Genomic DNA, 15,718 nt, shown 5'->3' on the forward strand with positions numbered 1-15,718 from the left:
GCTCAGCTGGCGACTTGCCCGTCGCAGTACACGGTGTCGCATGCTGCAAAAATAACATTCGCGCGATGCGAGCTGACCAGTTACCCTCCATTAAGCGCGCAATGGATTCTTTGGCTGTTCTTACCATGCGCTCCGCCTGCCCATTGGAGGATGGGTGAAAGGGCGCGGATGTGACCCCTCTTATGAAGTTATCAGCCAAGAATGCCCTGAATTCTTGGGATACAAAAGCTGCCCCATTATCTGATACAATGGTCTCAGGTAACCCGTGGGTTGCAAACAGCTGCCTCAACACCTTGATTACGGCAGCTGATGCCATGCTAGGGACCATCGCCACTTCTAACCATTTGGAATATGCATCAACGATAACCAAAAAGACCTTCCCCAGCAAAATCTAAGTGCAGCCGGCTCCAGGGAGATCTGGACTGCTCCCACCAGTGAACTGGTGCTCTGGCCACTTCTGGCCGCACCTCTTGGCATGCCTTGCATGTTCGTACCCATTGTTCTATGTTCTGGGCCATTCCAGGCCACCACACATAACATCGGGCTAGCGACTTCATCCTGACCATTCCCGGGTGTCCCATGTGAAGCGTCTCAAGAACCCTGTTTCTCAGTGGTGCTGGGATGATCACCCTATCTCCCCACAGGAGACAACCCTTATGCATGGACAACTCGTGCTGCCTTGTCGCATAAGGCCTGAATTTGTCTTCATGCGGACCACCTGGCCACCCCCTCCCCACCCAAGTGAGCACACGGGAGAGAACAGCATCTTTCCTCGTTTTCTCAGCTATATCAGTAGCCGTTACAGGAGCCCTCGGAAGTGTTTCCAGCATCATTATGTGCTCCGCTGGAGCAGGATCCTCATTGCTCCCGCCAGGAAGGGGCAATCGACTCAGCGCATCAGCGTGGCACAACCGTTTCCCCAGCACATGGGTCAAGGTGTACTGGAACCCGTTCAGGAATATAGACCAACGCAACATTCTGGGGGACAGAATTTGTGGCGTTTGTTTGTTCGGGTTGAACAACCCTAACAGTGGCTTGTGGTCCATTTCAATGGAGAAATGGCGACCGTACACATAATCATAGAACTTTTTGATTCCTGCCACAATTGCAAGCGCCTCTTTGTCAATTTGAGCATAGTTGCACTCCGTGGGCGACAACGTACGGGAATAGAAAGAGATGGGCTTTTCCGACCCATCCGGTTCCCTATGACTCAGCACCGCCCCCAGGCCGTATTGAGAGGCATCACATGCCAGGACCAGCGGCTTCGACTCATCATAATGAGCAAGGACGCTCTTGCTACTCAGCATTCCTCGCAAGGAGTCAAAAGCCTTCTGCTGCCCCTGCCCCCATCGCCACACATTCTTTTTCTGCAACAGTCTATGTAATGGTTCAGCTACCGAAGCTTTCTGGGGTAAGAACGAATGATAAAAGTTAATAAGTCCCAGGAATGACTGCAACTTCATCTTGTTCTGTGGTCGTGGTGCCTCAATGATGGCCTTAACCTTAGCATCTGTGGGGTGGATGCCTGATGCATCAATTTTAAACCCCAAGAAATCCACAGTTGGCACCCCAAAACTGCATTTTTCCTTTTTTAGTTGCAACCCCACCTCCTTGAACTTGAGCAACACTGCACGGACACGGGCAAGCAGTTCCTGTGGGTCTTTTCCAGCAATCAAAACGTCATCAAAAAATGGCAAGACCCCCGGCAGACCTCTTAACAGGCGTTCCATGAGCCCTTGAAAAATCCCTGGGGCCACACAAACTCCAAATTGTAATCTGTTAACTCTGAACGCCCCTTTATGTGTGACAATAGTCTGTGCTTCCGCTGATTGTGGGGTTACTGGCAGCTGTTGGTAAGCTTGTGCCAGGTCAATTTTGGCGAACACCTTGCCGCCGGCCAGTTTAGCCAACAGATGTGATACGACTGGAATGGGGTATGAGTTTCCCCTGAGTGCCTTATTGATAGTACATTTGTAATCAGCACAGATCCTGACTTCCCCATTTGCTTTAAGGGGCGTGACGATTGGAGTCTCCCACTTAGCGGAGTCCACGGGTGAGAGAACTCCCTGCTTGACCAATTTATCCAGCTCTGCTTCGATCTTGGGTTGCAGTGCAAATGGCACTCGCCTTGGTTTGAGTCGGATTGGGGCCACCCCAGGGTCCAATTCGAAGTCAACTGGGGGCCCTTTATAACAACCCAGTTTTCCATTAAAGAGACCAGCAAATTCTTTGCATAATGCCTCGCTCATCTCAGGGCAGGTTTGGATTGAATTAAGCCCTGATATACTCAGTCCCAGGGCGGGGAACCAGTCAGTGCCCAGGAGACTGGGGCGACTGCCCTTCGCAATCACCAGTTTGAGTACCACCTGTTTGTCCTGGAACTGTACTCTCACGGCACACATTCCCATGACATGGATGCGGCCCGCTGAGTATGACTGCAAAGTTGCCGGGAAGGGCTCCAGAGGGGGCAACTTACCCCTGGGGAAGAATGTCCTCGCGGTCTGGTCCGACACGATAGTGAATCCAGATCCGGAGTCCACCTCCATGTCGCACAGCTGACCCTCAATCTTCACCTTGACGTGTGCCTTGCCTTGCGCTGGAAACTGCACGACCCTCCCGTTGATCTCCGTTACGTAGTGGCAGTCCTTTAGAACATGGTTTGCTGTGGGCGGTCTGCGATGCTCCAGTCTAGGTGCTCCTGTCGCTCCCAACGCCGCCAATCTACAGACCCTGGCGATGTGACCTGTCTTCCCGCACGTCCGGCACATAGCATCCCGGAAACGACAACTCTTCCGCTCATGGTTTCCGCCACAACCAGGGCACCTGCCTCGGTGATCTTTGTGCACTGTGCAGGCCTGACGCACTGACTCGACCCCACGGACTGGGCTCTGGCTCGGAGTAGCCTCTAGCTCGTCCATGGCATGCGCAACTTCTATCTGTGGCTTAGGGGCCCTGCGACTGGCATCAAGCTCCTCTCTTTCATCATTCTCCGTGGCGGTGGCCTCCTTCAAGGCTGAAGCAAGGGTAACCTCTTCTTTAGCCACGATGCGTCTTCTGGCTTTCTTGCTGCTCAGACCACCGATAAACCGATCCAGGAGAGTCTCTTCCAGATCTTGGAAGTCGCAGTGCTGAGCGAGCTTCCGCAGTTCAGCTAGAAATGCAGATACAGACTCCCCAGCATGCTGCTGCCTCTTATGAAACTCCATCCGCCGGGCCATCTTGGTCTCAGTAGGCGCCAAATGGCTTGTTAGGCAGGCAAGAATATCTTTAAGAGATATCTCACTTAGCTTCGCTGGAGCAAGCAATGCCTTGGCCAGCGTGAAGATCTCAGGCCCACAGTAGCTCAGGAATGTGGCCCTTCTTTTGCTGGCATCGGTGATCCCTTGAGCCACTGCGAAGAACTCGAAGCGTTCGACGTAGTCTTCCCACGTGTGGGGCTCTGATAGCTGGAAGGGCTCCAATACCCTTGGACTCTCCATGGTCCTGTGGGCAGGGTCGTCTTCTCAGCTGGCCAGTGAGTCTTGTTCTTAGCTACAATCCGGACTCTGAGGCAGGGCTACGTTTAACCGCTCCTCAGCATTCCGGATCCCACCTTTGTCGCCAGTTGTTGTGACGTGGGGTTTGTGATTTCAGCTCTCTTGACATAATATGCTGGAGACAGTTCTCTAGTAACACTGCTTTATTCAAGCAAACAAGACTGAGACTGAGGAGGGGAAAGCTACATTTATAGGGACAGGGAACTAACTAGAAAGGATACATTTTGGAGGGAACAATATCAGGCAACCACAGTCCTGCCTTTTGGAGGAAACCAATAAGACAGAGGATCCAAATACAGCAGCTTAAATGAACCAATAGTAGCTGTACCCTCTGGAACCAAAAGGCAGTTACTTTACCCTAATGCAAATACAGACAATAATAATACAGACATAAAATCCTTTGACTCAATACACAACAGTAACATTAAAATCAAACACAAAAACAACCAACCAAACGAAATAACAACAACCCTATTCATCTTTGGTTAAATGACAGATGATAACTTCTTCAACAAGTTGTATAACACCAATGAGGTATAATCCTCAAAAAGAAATCTTTCATTTACATTACAACCCTTTCTTCAGTTTACTACTTTGAGTGAATACTGATGGCCATTTTATGTGACTGAAAAGCATATGACCAAAAAATCAAATTGAAAGCATGCAAAAATTCACAAAAAATGAATTAAAAAACGCAGAGCCACATAATGAAACAAACAACACCAGTGGCATAGCTTGCCCCAGATTTAGGAACTTATATCCGAGCCCCACCATCACCACCTTACAGTTCAAGAGCCTCCAGACAACCCCAGACAGGTGGCAGAAATGATGGACAGGCAGCTGCAAGGTGTGTTGTGCCAAGGCTGAAGTTACACACCACCATTTTCATTAAATGCATAACAACTCCTGAAAGTAAGTGTGCTGAGAGTGGCAGGAAGCTCAGGTATGTGTGTGGACTCAGCCTCAGCGCCGAAAGGCACCTTGCCTTCTTGCTCATCTGCTCCAGCCAGCCAGCAAACCAGCTACCCCAAAGCAGACTACTACTGCGGGTGGTAGGAAGGCAGGCAGTGTGTGAAAACACTGGTGCGTGGCATTTGGGTGAAGAGTAGCCCTGACCATCTATCAAAAGAAGAAGAAGAAGAAGAAGAAGAAGAAGAAGAAGAGGAAGAAGAAGAAGAAGCCATTTTGCCAAATCTTAGTTGGAACTGGCTCAGCTGTTATAGGTACAACGCACTAGGAAGCTTCTCACCGTAATGTACCTTGAAATGAACGGGCCTTGGAACTGTGAAAGTCCTGCATGTGGTACATTATTTGCACTCAGGAATCTCTCCTTTTGCCTCTTATGGTTTTTGAATTTCGTGGCCCTTAAAACAATTTTAATTTATACACATTGTTTTGAAACATTTTTGAATAATATTCTGGAGGTTCTTATTACAGCTCACAGGAGCATGTGGCTGTAATCCTGAACACAGTTACCTGGGAACAAGTCTCATGCACATTAGTGGAATTTGTGAGTAGACATGCATAGGACTGTACTGTTGATCAGCAATGATGGAGTATCCTCTGTTAACCAGCAGAAAATGCTCGTGTAAAAGAGTCCTTAATTTGGACCAGTTGATATCTAGAATGGATGATAATAAAGTCCTATAAAAAGAAAAAGAAGTAGTTTGAGGCTAAGATACTTCTTCACTATGCTGTCACAATTTAGGCACAAGAGAGACAAATGCTTTTATGAAGAAACCTTGGGCTGTTCAAATGTTTGCGGATGTTGTCATGTTATTGTTGTAGGGGATTTTATTTTTTTAAAGCCACCTCTTACCTTATTCCTGCAACTTTGAGTGATGCCAACGATTCTCCCCCTCATATATGTGAATACTAAGTAATGGTTTTGAGAGCACCACCTGGAGCTGTAAGCTTACATATTCTTAGACTCTACAGTAATTAGTTTCTGTCAACCACATCTTTATTATTTACACAAGCAACAGTGTTTAATTCACATCAAGTCTCATTTCTGTTTCAGTCTAAGCAAGCTGTGGAACAGGCAGCTTCACAGTGCACTGTAAACAACAGATAGCCCAGCTGCTCCTCAGAAGGAAGTTTTTAATTTCTTCTTATTAGAATTGCTCACAGCTAATTAAAAATAAACTTTGAAGATTGACATTTTTAAACAGGCCCCATATTGCATCACTCTGGTGGGCACTTTACTTTCAACATCGAGTAGTAGTTTCTAGACACAGAAATTCACCTAAGTACAGTACTCACATTTCATGCCATATATGAGCTTTCAGGACTGTTTAAGTCCTTTGTGCACATATTTATAGGACTAATGAATATAATGGCCACGTTTGCATGGTAGGAAAGAGACTGTGCACCTCAACTTTGTACTGAAAAACAGAAACAGAAGACTCATAAAGCAAATTTGCAAATTTTATGCCTGCTTCACTTTAAAAAGGTGATATCCAACTATCATACTTGGAGTAAACCCATTGAAATCAGTGGGCTACTTAAGTCCTTTGATTTCAGTGGGTCTCCTCCACGTATGACTAACGTTGGATATTACACAAAGATAATTAATTTCAGTGAGGTCATTTTGCAAAATACCATGGTTAACTACTATAACGGGGTTATACTGTTAAAAGCACACAAGGTACACCATTCAGGTTTTTAATGTTTGTAATTTGACAGCGCCGTTTATCATTAGGTACCTGTTAATGAGCCATTGCAAAAACTGCAAAATTGCAGTGAGGAAGGAGTAGATGCAGATCACCCTACGTGGAAAACAAAATATGTCTCAGGTTACGTGCAGCTCCTATCATCCACCCAGGGTCCTCCTTCAATCATTTTAAATGCACCATTAAGTAACACTGAAGGGATTGGAAGACGTGTCCCTGATTGTAAAAATGGCTCTAATATTTCAGGAAGTGTGATGGCACAGTATTAGCCGTACTCCTTGTCAAATGGGTCACTTATTTTTTCATAAACACAGACCTTAGCAGTTGAAAGTCAAAAATCTTCCTCCCAAAATGTCAAAAATGCCATATTCATGGGACTTGGGAAACAAGGTATAATTGTGTGGGGGGAAAAGCAGATTAATATAAAAGTGATCCAGTCGTCGACCTCCTTCATTTCATTAAAATTGGGTTCCTGGAAATAAAATGACTTGCTTGAAGCAAAGCTTTAATAAATCTCCAACTAACTATAGATTGCATTAATTTTTCAGGGGCGACTTATCTCCCAACTTTCACTGCATATTATGCATATCTGGCCTCAAAGATAGAGATAAACTAGTAAGGAGAGGGGGCAGGGAAGATGAGAAACAAGTTCTAAGCACTACTATTTGCAGTTTCTGATTATTTACTTGATATTGGTGACAGGTGCCTTTCCAAACTAGTTTATCTGTGTGGTTCTATTATAACCAGCAACTTTCAGACAATTTTGTTCCAGTCACTGAACTAACATTATGCACTGAATGGTGTTGTCAACTGAAAGCTGGAAAAAGGTAGAGAGAGACAGATGTAGCCCAGCTATAGCCCCATTGTGGGTAGCAGTGGAGTTGTAGGCTTTGGGGCTAAGGCATGTATAGTTGCATTAAACACAAGATTTAAACAGGCCACAACTTTATTGATGTTTGCAGGCTTTGGTACAGGCACTGGGTGTTTATCCTGAATCAACCAACCTGTGTGCTGGCTGACAATTTTGGCAGGGTTAACCTAGGTTAAGGATCACCCTATGATGTACATAAAATCGGGACAACCCCTCCAAAATCACACATATTTTTTAGCAGGTGCTATGGCCCAGCAGCCCTTATCTGGGTGTCCAGAGAGAAGTATCTCCCCCTGGATCCCTTTAAAAGGGAGACCCTGATCCCTTGGAGCAGCATGCTTAGTAAAAGCTAAAGGTAAAGGTACCCCTGACTATTAGGTCCAGTTGCGGATGACTCTGGAGTTGCGGCGCTCATTTCGTTCTATAGGGCGAGGGAGCCGGCATTTGTCCGCAGACAGCTTCCGGGTCATGTGGCCAGCATGACTAAGCCACTTCTGGCTAAGCCAGAGCAGCACACGGAAACACTGTTTACCTTCCCGTCGGAGCGGTACCTATTTAACTACTTGCACTTTAACATGCTTTTGAACTGCTAGGTGGGCAGGAGCTGGGACTGAACAACGGGAGCTCACTCCTGAGTAGCAAGATCACTGTTATTCACAATGGAAGACTAGCACCTGGCATATTCCACTTTATGTACACAGGGATTTAAAAAGTCCTGTTGAATTTCTTGCCCTCCTTGCTTTAAGCAAGTCTTCCTGAAAAGTCAGGCTGTGAAGCGCTGTTTTTTTAGCCTAAATCCTTAGGTCTCATGTGCCCTTAATCGGCTCAAAGTAATATTAATAATTCCTGGTCCCAGCCTAGATCTTTACAGGTTCTCTGCAGTTGTGGTTCGCTGTCAAAAAAGGAAGGTAGGAATACTTTAGAAGTGTTTTAAAATAAAACCTCTTCAGTAATCCAGGAATAAAGCAAAAGCTGTTACCAGATGCAGTACAGCAAAATATCAGTATTATATATCACAAAGGTGGTGTTGGAGGAACTGCTCCATTTCAATGCTTCCAGGAGAGGCTCCACAGGACAAGTCTGGTAGGTATTGCTTAAATGTTCTATTACTATTATTATTATATTATGATGATCTTTCATTGCTACAAATTGGAGCTGAGTGCCCCTTTTCCATTTCATGTCAATTTTGTCTCACCAATTTTTGGATGTCATCAGACTTCCCTGAATGCTGATATTTTGAATTTGACCTTGACATATAAATTGTATATAGAAAGAAAAGCTCCTGAACTGCAAGTCAGTGTTGATGCAATAAAAATATGTGTCAAGTTCTTCAAATTGCCACAGTCATAATCAGTAGTCTAATATTCCTAAGATCATAGTACATTTAAACTCTATAACTAAACTGAATGGCAGATCTGACTGTACATTAGAAAAGATTATAGGTCAGGTAAAAGGGCAAATGAGACCATCTTACACAGCATGAACTACAATCCTGTGATGTAACCTCGTCAACTTGCATATTTCAGTAAAGTTAAATCTGAGTGATTCCTGAAATGTTATAACTAAAATTTATAAACTGTAAAAAAAAAATCATTGGAACAGTAATCTACCTGAATGTGACCAAGCCTACACTGAACATTCATCCCTTCAGTATATCAGTGATTTTAGGGGTGGGGCCAGAAATCCTCTGTAATATTAGGAGGGGCAAACATTTGGGTGTGGTCTTCTCTATCTTCCAATGTGTGCAGGGGCTGAAAATGGAACACCCATGTGAAATGGTTGCTGCCTGTATTAGATTATGAACATTCATTTTTAAGAGATGTACAATGCTTAGAAAATTTTAGGCACTTTCTGACTGGATGGTGATGGTACATGGGTTTTCAATGACACACACATTTGTTTGTTTTTCAGCAGGACTAGTGCAAGAAGACTTTAAAATGTTGGCACTAGTAGGGGGAAAACCCATTTGGATTCTACTCCAGCTAGCAAAATGTCTGCTTGATCTGCTGTATGCATGCAAACCAAAGTAGCATTTGACTATAAAAAAAAATTACCAGAGGGAAATCTATTCCTTAATTTAGCATATGCAGCCAAAATGTAAAATGAAAAACATAACTGCAAAGTATCCAGATTATATCACTATTTTTTATAATTAGGCTCTCAAGATAGGCAAATCGCTTTGAAGAGGAAATGATTCTATAAGTCACAAAATTAAATAACTATTTCTTAAATAAAAGACAATTACTTGAATGTTTTTATGACCATGATCAGAAAAAACCCATGTATAAACTGGTAGCTAGGGAGTTAAACATTTTGTACTAGCTATTGAGACCCGTTTTTTCCTGTTTAAAAATATTGTCTGCGAGACACTTTGATGCATGTTCAGAAAGAGAATAAATTCTCTGTTGAATAAGGACAGCACGTGGAGCTTTCAACTCCCTTTGGAGTTGGTCTAGGAATTTTTCATATTCTGATCCTCTTCAAAAGAAATATCAAAGTGTCTCTGCGGACATCCAGAATTTTACTGCTTTTTCCCATTGTCATTGTGCCTCCAGGGGTATTTACCATTGGATTATCCCCATAGCTTGATCAGCCCAATATTCCTTCATCTCTTTCCTGTTCTCCTTATGTCTCAATTTAACTTTTTTAAGTTCAATGGGGAAACTGTAAAACTGACAAAGCTGCATTCCATGAACCCCTTTATGAGTGCTTTGACCTGAGATTGAAGAGAAACTGTAATGACCTCTCCCACTCAGTGGTCATGATCTAGAGCAGCCTTCACTATCCTGGTGCCTTCTAGATGCTTTGACTACAATTCTCATTAGCCCCAGCCAGCACATGGTGAAGCACACATTTCAAAGGCTTATCTAGGGTAGCTACAAGATATTTGTGGGCAGAAACTGATGGGTAGCATAAATATAGTGTTATGAGGGTTTTTTTTTTTTGTGGGGTGGGTTAGGCTGTATGCCTGAGTCCACTTCTAATTCCTGGATTCTGCACAGATTCGGTTTCTGGAACAGCCAGGCTAGCTTCCTGGTGAAGTAATGACCTAAGTATGGGTCATTAACGAAGGAAGTGGCTCGGTGCCAGAAGCCAAATGGGTTGGCTTTCCTTCCACAACTCACTGGTAGTTAGAAAGACAAAGGCCAGGATTGAGAGTTGGTGTGTGTAAGGCAATAGCTGGAAGCAAGGCTGCAGGCTGGCCATGCCTGATTTCTGCTGGAATGCAAGACTGTGGCTATGGGAGAAGCAAGACCCTCTTGAAATGTTAATGCTGTGAACCCCTCCATCATCAGCTTGGGTTGTATATGTGTGTAAATAAACCATGTATCACAAGGAAACAGCAAACAGTCTGGGCTGTCCTTCATTCTGAAGGAAACCAAAGCTTGGAGACTCTGGAATCTTGCACTGCTTGGAGCGCTTGCATTTCACAATGATGTTTCTGAGCAAGGACTGTGGTTGGACATGGCACTTACAAAACTGAAGCAAACTCACTTCTCCTTTGACATACATACTAATGGAAAGCAAAGAAAAGAGTGTCAGTCAGGCCATAGCAACCCTTAGCATAAACTTGTACAGTGGAATCAATAGAAGTATGGGATCGAGAAGATACAGCCATAGAGCTTTGCGTCACATACATATGTAAGAAGGAACAGGGTGAAAAATTAAGAAGAAAGCATCCCTGTAAAAATTGATTGCCATTGCCTTGAAAGGCAATCTAGTTCAATCTCTCACTGGTGACCCAGCTAATTTTTCTTTCATAAAAAGCTACTTCTTCCTTTGCCTTGCAAACTGTTTGAGGTTATACTTCTGTATCACTGTCAAGCAAGCAATTCACCTCATGCCAAATATATGTATTCTTCCCCACTGGTATGAAAGGGTATATTTTTCTCCTGTGCATTGTCAGTGTGTTTGTTTCTTTTCTTAATAGATCATAAAAATATCTCTAAATTCTCTATCAATGTGTCTTTGCTCGCTGTCAAGTGGGAGTTTCTAAATCATCACTCAGGGGGAGGTGACACATTTATTACTCAATTTTTAGGCGGCAACGTGATCCCTTTAACATGCACCCTCATGAGTCAACATGGCAAGATGATACTGTTTATATCAAAATGGATGTAGGGCTGATGTGAGTGCTTTTCAACATCCAGCTTTCAGAGAATTTTGCTGTTGCGTGCTGAGGTCCCCCAAAACACCCTTACCCCAATAACTCACACATCACACATGAATTTTTGTTTAAGGTTTTTGGCATAAATTTGGCCACAACTTTATTAACATACAAATTGTGAGTGGTTGCTTAGGCATTGGTTATGACTATCTGTCGTCCCCCCCCCCCCCGCCTTGGGGACAGCTCTGACTCCTGGATGCCAGTGTGGAGGAACAAGATCAGGGATAACTGGAGCTGCGGCACAGACCCTCAGACTCTCCCCGCATGCTCCTAGGGGCTTACACAGCCCAAACCCAATTCCAGGGGTTTGGACGAAAGGATGGTAAGCCCCTGAATTCCTTTAACAGAATTCCCGTGCAGCAGCAGCATTGGAGGGGCAGGCACAGCCAATCCATACCCCTCCACCAACCAATTTAAACCAATGCCTAACCGCCAACCTTACAAGTTGTGACGATTTGCTACGCAGTAGGCAAAAACCAAAAGGCACACACTAATCAGCCAAATGGAAAAATTCCTACCAGGCCCCCTGCTCCAATGCGGACGACCCCATGACAGGCATAGCAAGGTCAAAGCGCAAGCCCAACAAGGGAGGGCGAGCGGGAGATCCGATGTCCACAGCGAAAGAGAAAGTAGCCTGCTGTGGACCCTACTTAAATATCCTCTGATCCTACCCCTAAATTGGCAACATCAAATTTCCCCCAGCAACACCAACCATCACCAGGCCCCTTAATTCCAACCTGCCTATTTACCACGTGCTCTCCTTTAGTGAGAACACGCTTTACAAACCTCCCAAAATCTAGTTCTGGATTGTACAGAAAAAGGGTGTTATGCCTGTCATGAAGTAGAGATCCTGTGAGCAAGTTTCGTTGGGTGGAACGCCTCAGGCAGGTGGTAACAATTAGTCCCCAAAGTGGGAGCATGTGATGGGGCTGGCTGGTTGCCAGCATTCCCCCGCCCCTATAAATATTTGAGTTAACCTGCCGAGGGAGGGAGGGAACACACTGTGTTTTTGACTTGCTGTTTGATGTTCTGTAGCTGGTGCTAGAGAAGAAGCCGATAAAACCTAGTAACACATTCGTTGCCTGATTGATTGATTACTAGCTTGGAGGGAGGACTCTGGAAACTGACCCCCTCCTTGACAAGGCCAAAATAATTTCTTAAAAATTATTTCCTAAAATGAGTGAGGACCTTACTGTAGCACTGTATTAACTGATGCAATAGGTTAATTGCAAACTGATGTGCGAGTGATGCATAAATCATCTGCAAACTCTATGTATCTTCATCGACAACAGCAGGTGGTTGTGTTACCATTATATCCATGTCAAAGAGCAGTGTCAACACAAGGATTTCTACCAAATATAAGGTGTAAGTAAGGTTACTTCCACTACTGTTGTCTTAGTAGTATAAAGAACATTTTGGCTGTTTCTCCAAGACCCCCTGCTATGTTCGGCATCAATCTTCTACAGTTAGCAGCTCTGCAGCTTTGTAGTCATATACTGAAACATCCTGTGGAATCGCTCAAAAATAGGAAGGGGCTCAAAAAAAGTGGTGAACTACAAAATGCTGCAAATGTAGAGGCAAGGAATGTGTGCTTGTTCTCCATCTGGCATGCTCATGGTTATTCATTTCATGAAATGTATAATACCAGCCCTTGCCAGGGTAGCTCCCTAGAACAAAAAGTTAATTTGGTGTTGCAGCTCTCTGCACCCACTGGATACAGAGTAAAAGTTGTTGCTGTTTACTGAATTTGCATAGGCTGCTCATCATCCCTGGGCAGAACAAAGAGTAAGATACAATGTGAAATGCACAGTACAATAATAGCTAAAGTACAAAAACAAGGACAATATAATGCAGCATAAAACTTTCCTTTCTAGCAGAGGAAGCATCAAAGTATTGGCAGCTCAGTTGATAAAACATTGCAAGGCCTGAATTTGGCTTGGTTGTTTAAAAAGTTCTTTAATGAAAACCCAGGAACAGAGCAGATGATCAAAAAGGCACCAGGCAATCCTCTCTGAGGGTGCTATTCCATAGCTGGGCTGCCAGTACCACGAAGGCCCTCTCCCTAGTGGCCCCACTTCACTTCACTTGGCAGGGGCACATGAAGCCAGAACTGCTGAAGAGGATCTTAACATACAAGTAATGGAAGAAAGAGATCTTTCAGGAAATTTGTTCTAAAGGTTTCTGTTCTGGAAGGTCTGCATGACTGTATATGTATTTGTGAAAGTTGAGAAGGAAACATGATTGTAGTGTTAGGGCTCATCCACACTTCTGCTTCTGTTGTGCCTAGAAAGCATAGGTCTGAGCTGCTTACCTCTGTCCCTGCTCCTTTCCTAGGCAAAACCTTCTTTTTAGTGATACATTAGAACAAACATCAATTGGGGGGAAACCTGAGCTTGAGTCCCCTTCTGAGAGAAGCAGAGTCCCAGACCCTGCAGTGTGTTGGACTTCTGGTAGCCAATGGCAGTCGGCTGCACTTTACCTTCACAGAGTCACACAAACCCACAAACATTGTCAGCAAATGAGGGGCACGTTCAATTCAAATTATGTTAACAGGCAACACATAATACCTGAGTTTTCTAAAACCATGAGACCTTTATAACTTTTAAGCGGTCTATCTGAATAGGCTTGCTTTTGTCAAATAGGCCTTGCACAGAGTGCATAGTTCTTTTGATGCTCAACTGTGCAAGATTCAAATTGGATTTTCTTTTTTTGAATTTATAAGTTTCTGGAGTGTGATTGTGTCACTGGAGAGTCCATCCTGTCCGTGAATTGTTTTTTATAACCCACACTATTGAATTGAAAAATGAGCAAGCTTTTATGCCTATTCTCAAAGCTTTTAGGCCGGTGGGTTGAAACCAGAGAAAGTTACACATTGATCTTGCTTGATGGCAAACCACGCCTCTCCGAATGTATTCTTGACAGAAGTTCTATTGCCAGAATAATGCTTGATGTATTTTTTTGTATTGAAGGTTTGCTCTGTTTTTGACTGCCAAAATGTTGTTGGATCATTTCCTGTTATTTCATGTTCTTTGCCTGATCATAACAGCAAAAGCAGAGGAGTGTGTAATGAGATACTTGGGTACTCCTCTTGTTGTCTTGTCAAAATGTTCTCCTTCCACAGATACTGGTAATTCATCCCTATCAACCAGGCTTCATACGTTTTTTTTATCTCAGCAAAGGGCAAATGTCTTTTCAGATAAATATGCCTGCATGGTAGTTTTTAAAACATGGATTTTTTTTTTAAATAGATAAGGTATACTGTCCTTCTTGAAATGTTATTGTATATAGTCCCCCTGGTTAAAATGATTTTGTATGCTGTCCAGTATTAATTAAATAATGGCAGTGGCATTAACTTCTTTATCCAAACAGAGTGTGGATTGAAGTGCATCCTCACTCAGATATATAGAACACAGAAAACGGCTGTATAGTGACTTGGATCATGGTGTGTCTAGCTCAGTATTAACTACATGGTGTGGCAGTGTGTCTCCAGGGCTTCAGACAAGCATACCCTCCAAGTGTCCTGATTATCCAAGGACAGTCCTGGAATTATGGAAGCTATCCTTGCTTGTGATTTGACCATGGAATGTTCCTCTTTCTCCTGCCAGTTCTGCCCCTGCTGAGCTCAGGGAGGAGGATGAGCTGGTGCTTGTCCCAAGTGCTGGAAAGGGAAAATTCAGTTATCACTCCATGGCCTCCCTGTGGCCACTGCTCCTGGCCTCCTCCCTTGGGCAGCTCATAGCAGCAGCTGGAAACAAGCAGGCGGAGTAGAGACTGCCACCTTTGAGGCTCAGCCTCATGTGACACACTGGCTCTGAGGGGCAGGCAGATGGCAGGGCCAGCCCTGGGAGGGAAGTAAGGGGGAGCAGAGAAGAGCAGAGTGCAAGGGGTCTTGACTGAAAAAAGCAAAGACCTTTTGTGTCCACGTCTAATCTTGCTCCCTTCTAAAATTTATTCATTGGTGTGGGTTTCTTTTTGTAAATCTACCAAAGAAGAAAATCAAATAAAATCAGGAGGGTGGGTGTGCTGTGCCTCATGGGTGAAGTGTTGGTGGCACCCACCCTTCTTCTGATAGGAAATGATACGTGGGGGCGGGGACACATGAATGGGGGAGTCAAGGAGGCTCATTTGGGGAGGAGGCATGAGAAATGTCCCTATTTTCATTTGAGGAATGCTGGAGGGCATGCAAGAGTCTTTCTCATCCATACCTGAAGATGCAACGAATTCAACCTGGTACCTTTGTGTGTGTTAAGTATGTACTTTTCCATTGCTATTTTCTTATGGCCCAAGTGTGCATAGAATTGCAACTTTAACTAATCTTTCATTCCTTTTAGGTCTCTGGCATTATGAGAACAATTTAAATATAGACTTACCATCCTGTCAGCTACACACTCCTTTAAATAGTAAGTAAAATTTGCTACCATGTTGTACCATCTGTAGTTCCAGTGGAGGCGTGCACCATCTGGCTTTGTTT

The sequence above is a fragment of the Podarcis melisellensis genome (genome assembly GCF_964234715.1).
Source record: "Podarcis melisellensis genome assembly, chromosome: 4".
Classification (NCBI taxonomy): Eukaryota; Metazoa; Chordata; class Lepidosauria; order Squamata; family Lacertidae; genus Podarcis; species Podarcis melisellensis.